The following is a 12,740-nucleotide window of genomic DNA, read 5'->3' on the forward strand; positions in this document are numbered from 1 at the left end:
TTTGGCATGTCAAAATGGATAGGGTGAGTGGCTGAATAAGATGTTAAGCATATTGTGGTCATGGGCCAACTAGATATAGAGGGCTACTGGAGTTTGTACTCACTTACCAATTAGGATGGCTCACTACAGGGTAAGTGTTCCAAGGCTAATTGCAGTATAGTTTCTTGAAATCTTGCCCAAATGATACTGTATCCAGGGGGAAGAGCTGGTTTAGCCAGAGAGTACACGGCAGTGACTCAGTGAGACATCAAGAACCAACATATTTTGAGCACTTTTGTACAAAAAGGCACCATCATCCTTACTGCTATTGGACCCCAAAGATTGGGCAGGTATGAATGCTGTGGATGTGGAATGGAATGTTTCCTAGTTTGTAGACATTTGGGTTCTTATTTTTGGAAAAGGTCCTAACCCTAGTCTGCTACACCAAAGGTCACTGCAGAGCTAGTCTCTTCTATCTTGTATTTGACTTTACTGCTTACCTTCCCCTGACCCGCTCCCCCAGGTGAGGGTTTCATTTGACAATCCTTTCTGTTGGGAGTGTACTTCTTAGTATTATGTCTGTTGTTTATTCCATTATTTATGTCTATCACTCTTGCTTTAAAGAGCTCTCTTCCTTTTTTTCTGTTCTTTTGTTTTTTTGGCATTGCTTTCTAGTGGGGCTCACGCATCTAGTAAAGACTAGACTCTCAGATGCATCTTATTCCAAATGTCTCTTCAAGAATTTTACCAACTTCATTAATTTTTTCATTGATATCTTTTGTTTGTACATCACCTGCATTTCCTATTGTATTCCTCTTCCTCCCAGGGAGTTACTCTGTGTAATAAAGAGGGAAAAAGTTCAACAAAACTAAGTAACATAATGAAAAACATTAGATGCAGTATTCCACACCCAGTCCCCTCACATGTGTCAGAGGTATCTATACCTCAAAGGTACACATACTTTTTTGGGCTAAACTTGCTCATTATAATTTCATAGCATTCACAATAAAAATTTTAAATAAAAACTTGCACTTCCCCATTATTAGCTTGGATTTAGTTGGGTTAATACCAGGGATTCAAGGGTGGTTTAACAGTATGAAAACAATTAGAACAATTATATTAAAAACAAAAACCATTTAAAACCTCATGATTAACTCAATAGATAGGGAAGAGACTTTTGCCAAAGGACAACACTCATGCTAAAAATCCTACAAAGCAAAGGCATAGAAGGAGCTTTAATATGGAGAAAAGCACTGGTAGAAAAGCTAGCATTATTTGTAGTGAGAGAACGGTATATGTTTCCCCAAGAAATAAAGAAGGAAGGCTGCCTGTTTCCTTCCTTGCTATTTTATGACATGCTTCTAGAATTGCTAACAATAGCAAGAAGAGGGGGCAAAATGAAGGCTTTATAAAGATAGACAAAGAGGAAACAAAGCTGTACTGAATTTGCTAATGACACCATGGTTTATGTAGAAAATCCTAGAGAATCTGCAAAGAAACTAATTAGAAAGTTTAAGGCTTTGTATTGATCAAAACGCCTACCTCCATTGTAGTCAGACCATTCAGTTCCCACATACCTACTCTGTCAAAGCCCTGGAGGCCACAGCACACTGAATAATCAATAAATCCAATGAGAAACTATGACAAGTGATTTCAGAATGCATAAGAGGCTAACAGGAAACCTGAGGACAGTAAAAAAAGAGGTCACTGGAAGTCTGGTTCCAGCACAGGATTGCCTCTTAGCACAACCAGATCTGGGCCAGGGTCATGTTAAGTCTACAAGTCTCTATGTCTGAAGGTAGCTAGAGCAGAGAGCTCTTCCAAGAAGATGCCAGGATGGGGACATTAGCATCCCCAAGAGTGGGAACAAACAGGAAACACTAGTGCAGCAGTTCTCAGAACAGGATAGTACTAATCCAGGGACTCTGAGGACCTCAGAAAATCTGGGGAGAGGGACCTAACCCTGTGAGGTGAAAATCAGTTTAGAAGTCCATGACCCATGTGAGATCAAAGCAGAGCCAACCACTGGACCCAAAACCTAGCCAGGAGCTGAACCTGGCCATGGTACAAAGGCCTAGTTTAGGAAATAAAGATAGAGAAATGGGTAAATATAAGACAATATTGACCTGTATCAGACATTTTTGTAGATATGTTCTCCAAATGAGCTAACTCCATAAGAACTGGTAGCAGAGACTCAAAGAATGTTCTACAAGTACTCCACAAATACCTAGAAGAAATGAAATTAAGTAGCTTTGGAGGAAAGAATTAAGAATGGAATAGTTTAAAACTTCCTTAAGCATTCAAGAAAGTCTCTAGAAATCAATTACCTTTGTTAGAAACATACGTACATTGTCTAGGAATAAATAACACTCATTGGGAAGCCAGGAACATTTTGATTATATTTTACATTTATTCAGTCTGAATAAATGGGTTCATCCCCTAAACAGAGTACAGGAGAGTACAAAGACTCAGATGGATGCCAGTACTTTCATTGAGCCCCCACTTTGAATCCCCACCAGGCTCTTCATTGGCCAGATGCAACCCCCTGACTGCCTTCATCATGCCCTCAAATGGCTCATTTAAGCATGCATACAAGCCTTTAACCTTTCACCCTACCAGAGGCCTGGTCTCTTCTAGATCAGAGCTCTGATTAGAGTTCTAATCAGTCACCTGACTTACATTCTGCTAAAGCTGGGGGAGGGGGTGCGGGGGGGGGGGGGGAGGGATACTTTCAACTCTGTCGAAACAAAACTGCTCCCCCGTTTCTTACAATTTCCCCCTCTCCTTTTATTCAAATTTTTGCCTCCATATCTTTAATACTTCCTTACTCTCTCATCTGAATTTTTCCCCTTAACCATCACCCCTTTAAGTAAATATGGGAAGGGGTAAAGGTTGATTGACGCATTGACAAATCAAAGGGGGCAGTCCCCTTTATAAATACAGATACAGAGACCCAAAAGAAAACAATAATGCAGTTGTCCCTTTAAGATTCAAAAGTCTCTCCCCATACAGCTGTCTGGCAGGGAACAATGTCAGTGAAGTCCTCTGGTCCTTGGTATTTGTTCCAGCCATCTTCAGCACAGCATCTCAGCATCTTCTTCTTCTTGTAGGAACCAGCTTTCTTTCCATTCTCCTACAAAAGTGACCATAGCACAATTTTAAGTTACCATTTCTAATCATTTTTACAGATTCAAAATTGGAACCTTGACCAATTGTCATGTTTAAGAAATTCATATCAGAACCCAGTTTCTTATACTTTACATTAACCCATTATTAATTTCCTCACCAGGAGGATGAGATTTCACTAAGGAATTAACAACAGGATCCAGTACATACATAAATACATCAAATAATCCATTTTTAACACAGTACATATAAAATCATAAACATGTTTCTTTTAAGGCATTTACAAAATAAACCACAAGCCATTCTTCTTTTAACATTGCTAATTGTAACAAAACTTTAGACAAGCATGATATTAACCAAATAACAAAATAATATTCTCACAAGCCCTTGACCTAATTGTCTCTATACTATTGCCAAGAATTAAAGTATGCTCATTTATACATGACCCTGTACAAGGCCCTAATAAAGGATCCTAACTTATACAGGAACACTAGTCCCAGTCCTATGGTAACCTGAGATGTTCCACAATCAATTATTTTAATAGATTTGTTACTGTACTTACAAAATCTTCTGATTATAGAAATTTACCACTAAGAGATTAGGAACTTATGGTAAGGGGACAATATTTCCCCAACTTCCTGTCAACTTCAGGCAGAAGTTATGTCAAACTACAAGTTGTGTTGAACCAGGCTTATAGTCTGCCAGGTTTCAGTTACAGAATCAAGTCAAGAGTCCCACCTCAGCACATGCAGAACAGTTGCTCTCTCAACCTTCCCATAAATCATAGCTGAAGTTCATATTTGCCCCTCATAGGGCTACTGGCATCATGGATCAGTGGCTCAGACAGCCTTCCTTGATATTCACATCTGGAGTTAGACTCAGAAACAGTTAACAGTCCCATTAAGTCTTTGAATAGCACGTTCCAATAATCAGTTTAAGATATGACTATGGGGGGGCGGAGCCAAGATGGTGGCTGGAAAGCAGGGAGTAGCGTGAGCTCCCCGCCGAGTCCTCCAAAAACCTATAAAAAATGGCTCTGAACCAATTCTAGAACTGCAGAACCCACAAAGGCTCCAGAGGGAAGCAGAGCTCCAGCCCAGGACAGCCTGGATGGTCTCTGGGTGAGGTCTATCCCGCACGGAGCTGGAAGTATGGAGCAGAGCAGAGCAGAGCCCAGAGTGGGTGGTGTGGACCAACCAGACCAGGAGCCGGGTGGGGTGTGCCCTAACGCCCTGAATCAGTGAGCTGCAGCAGTTACCAGACTTCTCAACCCACAAACACCAAAGACAACAGAGAAGGTTAGTGGGAAAAGCTGTGGGAGTGGAAAGAGTTCGCAGTTCAGCTACCACCCGGGGGGCAGCGGAGGTGGGGCAGCTACAGAACTACACTTGCAGTTGCTTCTGCCCCAGGCCCACCTGGTGGGAGGAATTAAGTGGCAGATCAGAGCAGGAGTGAAGAGCCTGCTGAAGATCTAAGTCCAGTCCAGGTTGGGGGTTCTTGGGGAAGGAGGAGTGCTGGTGTGGCAGAACTGGCACATCCCCCAAGCTTGGAACATAGTTCTCTTAACTCTACAAGCAGTCATATCCCGCAGAAAAACTCAAGAGTCAAGTCAGTTGGCTGGGAACATGGCCAGGCAGCGAAAATGCACCCAGATTCAGTCTCAGACTCTGGAATCTTTCTTTGGTGACAAAGAAGACCAAAATATACAGCCAGAAGAAGTCAACAAAGTCAAAGAGCCTACAACAAAGGCCTCCAAGAAAAACATGAACTGGTCTCAGGCCATGGAAGAGCTCAAAAAGGATTTTCAAAAGCAAGTTGGAGAAGTAGAGGAAAAATTGGGAAGAGAAATGAGAAGGATGCGAGAAAACCATGAAAAACAAGTCAATGACTTGCTAAAGGAGACCCAAAAAAATACTGAAAAATACACTGAAGAAAACAACACCTTAATAAATAGACTAAGTCAAATGGCAAAAGAGCTCCAAAAAGCCAATGAGAAGAAGAATGCCTTGAAAGGCAGAATTAGTCAAATGGAAAAGGAGGTCCAAAAGACCACTGAAAAAAATACTGCCTTAAAAATTAGATTGGAGCAAGTGGAAGCTAGTGACTTGTTGAGAAATCAAGATATTATAAAACAGAACCAAAGGAATGAAAAAATGGAAGACAATGTAAAATATCTCATTGGAGATATGACTACAATCTCAGATTCCTTAAGGAACATCTCCAAAGCGAGCCCTAAATAGCTTGCATGCATTTCCACCCTTCTTCATAAAATCTTCCCATTAAGTTCATAAATTATTGCTCTAACACATTCGCATCAATTTCCCAGGTTTTTCTGTTCCCCTCTAACTATGCCTGATCTGAAAGAATGAGATATACTTCAAGAATTGAACCATGTAAATATGATAGGTTCAAACACTAACTTTCTTTATGTTTTAGACCATGGAATGAATTCAAATCCAAACAACCACATTTAACTTTTCCCATCAATGCAAAAGTATATTCTAGAATTTATCTAAGAAACTTATACTGAAATCCATTTCCCCAAACTGAAAATGTCTCTTACTTAATTCCAGTAATTAATTACACCATTTGTATTAATACCCAATTGCTCTTACATCACTTTAAAACATTTAAGGCCCTTTTTCCACATAGATACAAAGTAACTTTAAACCTCAGCCTTAATCTATGGGATAATGATTCAACCTTACATTTCTATCTTTGTTTCACAAACTTCTTTTCCCTTTGTCTAATTATTCCCATTAATATTTAGAAAGAATGTTATCTTTCACATGGCTACACAAGAGTACCAATGTACCCAATCATTTAATTGAAAACAATAAGATTTCACATATTAATCAAATTTTCCATTTTCCCCATAAAACCTTCCAGGTCTTTAGATACTACAACTTCACAATAGTAACAGATTCTGACAGATACTTTCCTTTTATCACTAACTACTTATTTTTGATTACAGAGACCTGCCATAAAAAAAGCATCATATCTATCTGCTCTCTCTCTAGTAACTAATGGCATCTCCCCAGAGGGTGGTTTTTGTTTGTTTGTTTGTTTTTTACATCAGATGGCAAGTTTCATTACCAGGACCCACATCTCAAATTCTAATCTTATCCTAAAGACCAATCACTAGAAATCAGTTCTGACTTTAAAAAGCCAGGTTGGGAGGTCAGCTGGTTTCTGATGCCTGCTGTTAAATCCCAGCAACTGCTGTCCCGCCCTGCCCCTTCCCTTCTGCCAGGTGGGGATAGGTAGAGCTCTCTCTTCTTATCTAGATAGACAAAAGGAGGGGAGGGGGAGTGGGAGGAGGGGATGAGACCCTGCCTTGTTTCAAAGTAATCCCAACTTTTTAACCTGAAGGCATCTCAAAGTCTGCTTCCAAAAAAAATTTCCTGTCTCTTCCCGGGGCGCCCCCCCCCCCCCCCCCCCCCCGCCCATCTTGAGTCCTAAAATTTCCCAGTCTGCCTTATCTTCTGCCCCTGGTCCCTCCCAGACTCATAAAATTCAGGACTTCACACAGGGTTGATAAGAATTTATGCCAAAAATCCTTGTTTTAGTTAACAGCCTCAATTCTTGATTAAGTAAATTCTTAATCTAACAACATTGAGATTATGAGAGGAATTGCTTTTCATAAATTCCCAAAGTATTATAATCACTAAATTCCTAGATATCACAAAGTATCAAATTGTGACAAAACCCTTCTGTACATGATTGACAAAAATTACAAGAGGAGATCTCACAAAGTCTTAGTTAACAATCTCACGAATGGTGTTAAGTAACAGAAAAACAATTTTAACTGAAAGTTTATAATTTCAGCAATAATTCAGTAACAGCTGTTTAACCCATTCATCATTTTTCTCTGATAGTATGATTCTTATCAACATTTAAACAATACAAATGTAATAATACCTTAAACATTTTTATGTGTTTAAAACTTGAAACTACCCATCAAGTTAGGCGAATGCATTTCTAAGTCTCCTCACACAGGAAGTCATTCATCTCATTACCAACATGTGGAGATTAATACCCTGAACAACCGTATACTTTTTTATAAATAGCCCAGATTTCAAAAGGAAAATCTGCTGTAATATTACTTGTTTATAACCAAATATAACAGTTTCAAACTATCACATTTTATCACACCCTTTTTTAAAAGATCAATTCATATCTAACAAAATTCAGACCTCACAAGGGTCTCTCAAATTTTACAACCTAAGAGAACTCTAAAATACAATTTAGAAATAAGATGACCTCAATGACATTTCCAGATTCCTATTACCTTTGGTATATATATATAGTGTGTGTGTGTGTGTGTGTATGTATATATATATGTATATATGTATATGTGTATATGTGTGTGTGTGTGTGTATATATATATATATATATATATATATATATATATATACACTTAAATACATGTTAATTATTTATTTAGCACTGAACAGCTCTTCTTTTGAGCTAACTGTTGCCACTGGCCTAGGTATTAGGAATATTTGCCTAGCCATGAGTGAATTTAGAAAAAAAATATTATTTCATGTCATTACTTGATTTTATAATACATCCAGATTCGAAGTTGGTGCCCCAACCCTCATTGGTCAGCTTTCCCCAAACTTTATCTTAGGCATTCCAATTCCTTATTCATAATTAACTAAAGCCCTAAGGAATTTTAAGGAGGTGTGGCCACTTCCCTTCTGAGCAAAAAAAGACCAAGCTAAAATATTTTAGTCTCCTTTCCGTTTGTCTGCCTCAGATAACTTGAGAAAAGATCTCTCTCAATTGCTAAAGACTCTAAGAGCAAAGGAGCTAGCCCTTTTAGATATCCTACTTTTCAGGGGGCTAGCTTAATTTCCTATCCCTAGCCACAAGTATATGGCTTCAAATCATAATTTTATATAATCTCCATGGAAACAAAATTCAATCATACCTTACACAGGCAAAGCTTATTTTATAATCATACAAATGAATATATTAACTATAAAACCTTGGATTACTAGCCAATCAGTCTTATTTTCCAATCAGGTTACAAGTTTCTTTTAGATTCAGCCCCTGATTGACACACCCAGTCTTCCAATGTGGAGTGGAGGAGGGGGTGGCTAAGAGCACATGGACCCAGAGCCATGTGGACTTAGCTGGTGTTCCACCCCCACCCAAATCCTTGATCTTTCTATTTTACCCTCCGCATCCTTACTCCAATTTCAAGCTCTTTCTTTCCTAATCTTGACCCAAACTACCTCATACATTTCAAATAAATGAAAAAAAAAATTATACTCATCAAGCTTCTTCTCCAGCTGCTTTTACCTTAAAACTTAAAGCTAAATGACTAAAAATTTGCATACTAAAGCAGCTTATCTATGTCCCCCAACCTCAGTTTTCTTTCTCCACAGCCTTCCAGAGATCTTTCTTTTGCTAATTAATTCCTTTTAACCTCTCAGTTCCTAGAGTTAAAAATTTCTATGGGAACATAAAGCATAAAACTTTTTTTTTTTTTTGCTTTTTGGCAGGGCAATTGGGGTTAAGTGACTTGCCCAAGGTCACACAGCTAGTACAAGTGTCAAGTGTCCGAGGCTGGATTTGAACTCAGGTCCTCCTGACTCCAGGGCTGGTGCTCTACTCACTGCGCCACCTAGCTGCCCCCATAAAACTTTTCTTAAACACACAGAAGACATTAGACAAGACATTACACACAAACAATTTAGAATTCGAATTCAGACCCATCTGAAGCATTAAATTAAAAATAACATTTCATGCTTCCCCTCTTGCCTCCTGGCTATGTGTTCCCAACATAAACCTCCTTTCCAAGAAACAGTGAAAGGTTTTGAAATGCAAATCAATCTACCTCTCCCTGAGAGAGAATTTTTACTGCCCACAAACTTCCAAATCCCTTTTCCTGAGTCAGCCTACCAGATTTCTAGCATTTTTCTCCAGTCAGAAAAAAAGCTAGGAGAAAACCTCGGTCAATATTTTGAGAGCTCTTTTTCCCGTTCCAAGCAAATCTTATTTCTCAACTTGGAGTTAATCCAGACATGACAAAGCAGCACTTTCCTACCTTGCTCAGGCACCTGACTTCCGCTGTCTATGGCCATTTTCCTTCCATTTACTCATGTTCCTGGGTTCCCAAGGATTCCGGTCTGAAGAAGGGAAATTTTTACCCGCAGATACTAGGGCCCACTGGAAACCAGTGGGGGCACCTCCCATTGTCTGGGTGAAATATCTCTTTCTTCTGAAGCTATATTTATCCTGGTAATGAGCCCCCAACTGTTAGAAACATGCTTACAATTTTTCTAGGAATAAACAATACTCATTGGGAAGCCAGGGACATTTTGATTATATTTTACATTTATTCAGTCTGAATAAATGGGTTCATCCCCTAAACAGAGTACAGGAGATTACAAAGACTCAGATGGATGCCAGTCCTTTTTTTGAGCCCCCACTTCGAATCTCCCACCAGGCTCTTCATTGGCCAGATGCAACCCCCTGACTGCCTACATCATGCCCTCCTCAAATGGCTCATTTAAGCATGCATACAAGCCTCTAACCTTTCACCCTAAAAGAGGCCTGGTCTCTTCTAGATTGGAGGTCTGATTAGAACCTGACTTACATTTTGCTAAAGCTGGGGGGAGCGGGGAGAGAGATACTTTCAACTCTGTGGGAACAAAACTGCTCCCCCCGTTTCTTACACCTCAAACATAAATCAATGACTCCATGAAGCAGCAAGAAATGTTAGAACAAAGTCAATGGGGAAGAGTAAAAAAGTAAAAGTTCTTATCAAAAAGAACTGATATGGAAAACAGGCAAAGTAGAGATAACTTAAGTATCATTGAATTCCATGGGAACTAAAGGGAAAAAAAAGCCTGGAAACTATATTAGATCCAGAGAATTAAGATAGAATCCACTAATCATTTCCTGAAAGCAAAAGCTCTAGGAATCTTAGAGCCAAAATGCCTTTGTCCCACATCAAAGAAAAAAATATTGCCAGCATCCAGAAAGAAATTGTTCAAGTGCCAAGGAACTACAGTCAACATCATGTAACATGCCTCAGCCTCTACTGAAAATCAAGAGATCTTGGGGTGCAATATTTCAAAAGGCAAAGATATGGGCTTGTAACTCAGTATTAACCTGCAAATCCAAGTATAATCCTACCAGGGATTGGGGGAATGGACCTTTCATGGAACAAAGGACTTCCACGTGTTTCTGATAAAAGACCAGATTTTAGTAGGAACTTTAAAATGCAAATAGGTTATAAAATAACCTCGAAGGTAAGTTTATTTGAGTAGTTGGAAGAAGTTGTATGATTATGTAGTGCCAATATTCCATTGGGGGGCAGGGAGAAACAAATGGCCTTTGAGAACCTTAATGTCTTCAAAGGGTATTGAGGGAGTTAAATGGAGAACCCTGAAATAGTCTGCTGTTTTCAAGGTTTGGAGAAGAGAAAGAGAAGGGAGGATAAATATTCTTATATGAATTCAGATCAATGCAATCACTACCTTGGCTCTAGAGGATCTGTTATGAAGCATCTTACCTGCCTCCTCACAGAGAGGAGATGGGCACAAAGCACATATATTGGAGATGGATATTTGGAAACTTAACATATGTAATTTACTTGACTGTGCTTATTTGTTACAAAGTTCTTCCTCCTGGTTTTTAGTGGGAGTGGATTACAATTAGTGATGCCAAACAATATATAGGGCCCTATTTTAAAATGTTTTAAATTTGACAGACCATTTGTAGTAGTGCTCTAGACTAACTTTTCTTTGCTGTTGGAACAACCTTTAGCCCTGCCTCCCTAAGGTGCTAAACCTTATGGAAGAGTGGTTGGGGGACCAGGGCCTAAGCATGAGCCAGACTGGGCCAAATAGTTGCAACACCCCATGGTCTTGGTGGCCTGACTGGACAGAAGTACCAGGTAGTAGTGGTCAGTAGAAGCAGTGTCAGCAAACCAGCATTCACTATCTAGTTCAACCGGTCCTATCTTACAGATTATGATCTAACAATTGAAGATTCATATACCAAACTGTGATAGATTTTAGGAAAGTGGTTTGATATTCTTGGCACAAAAAGGCAAGAAGAGTTTAGGATGATGAGAAAATAAGATATAAAGACTGGATAGGATTTCTTGCTGGTCTTTTCAGTCCTATTGAGGAATCTTTGAAGAAATCTATAAAATCCATAAATAGATCCTCAGAGTAAAAGACCATGATGAGTTTCCAGTCATTCTAGTTCATGATAAAGCAGATCTTAACCATCAAAGATGGGTTACACAAGAAAGACAGAAAACTGGAAAGCAAGTGAAGACATACATGGAGGCATCTGCAAAAATTGGAATGAACTTAGACCAAACATTTCCATAAAATTGTATGGGATATTAAAAAACTTCAAGAGAATGAATATTCCTCCTCAGAACCAGTGAAGAGAAAGATGAGAAAAGCCATGTCATTTCTAGGAATTTCATTTATCTTAGCTACCAACTTCCAGGAAAAAAAAAAAGCCCTCTTTTGTTCTTTTTCTTCCTCTAATTTGCATGCTCCTGTTGGATACCTCTCTGGCCTTACACACATATCCTATTAATGGCTAGTCCAAGACGAGGGCTAAATCTTGGCCTTGAAGATAACAATGTTACAGACACATCAGGACAGATTTAAAGAAAACCCTCAAGTTGCTTCTCTAAGGCCATCCAATTACGCTTTCTAAAAGCTAGATGCGTATAGCTATAATACACACTCTTTAAGGGCTTATAATGGGGATATATTAGCCAAGGGGTCCCAATTTTCATCCAAGTTAAAACCATATGTGATAAATTCCTATAGCACTTCCAAAATCACATTACTTGTTATCCTAAATCAAAGTTTAGGAAGTTTTACGGTGGTTTCTTATTTGTATTTTGTTTGTGCTGGAGGGGACATGAATGAGCTTTACCAAAGAAATTAAAATTTTATTTCAGTTTCAGTTAGCCTTAAACCCTATGAGGTGATTTAGCAAAAATGATGTATCTCAGACCTCATGGATCACTATAGCCTCTAGTTTCCAGAGGCCCGCAACACCCAACCATCTCCTCTATTTTCTCCCATGTGTTCAGAATAATTGTAGGGTTCTCATTCCTCTTCTCATCGTTGCTATGTGGTTAATGATGGTATTGTTCTCTGTGACCAAGCATCCACCCCCGCACTCATTGTGGCCAGAAGCATTTTGTCTTCTTAGGAAGATCCCTCAGGTCAAACAGGAATTTCCTTTTTGTATTTCTGGATAAGGGATTCAAAAAAACTTAAACTAGTTGTTTTTATGTAATATAAAAAGAGGAACTAATCTTTGCAGGGTTAGAGATGATCAATGTATTTGCTTTACCCTTTTACACATTTTCCTATATTTGTTAGCCGGTACATTTTTGTAGCATAACATGTACGTGCATAAGGTATTTAATTTTCCCAGTTCACGCCTAAAAAAAAATGCATGTGAAATTTGCATAAACTATGGTAAAAGTTATTCTTCTGGGCTTTAGTGGGGCCCAATCATGGCCAATGGCATTGCCAGCCAAGATATTGTCACAGATTATGAAATTCAGGACATGGATCTCAAAGCAACTCTCGGCAGCCCTTATGAGAGACTGATTGTTTACATTAAGTATTAA

At 38.9% G+C, this 12,740-nt stretch overlaps 1 pseudogene; it reads left to right on the forward strand.

Moving 5' to 3' along the window:
- The first annotated feature begins 115 nt into the window (after window positions 1-115).
- LOC118856452 lies at window positions 116-12,740 on the forward strand (annotated as a pseudogene).

This window comes from Trichosurus vulpecula, chromosome 7 (genome assembly GCF_011100635.1).
Source record: "Trichosurus vulpecula isolate mTriVul1 chromosome 7, mTriVul1.pri, whole genome shotgun sequence".
NCBI lineage: Eukaryota > Metazoa > Chordata > Mammalia > Diprotodontia > Phalangeridae > Trichosurus > Trichosurus vulpecula.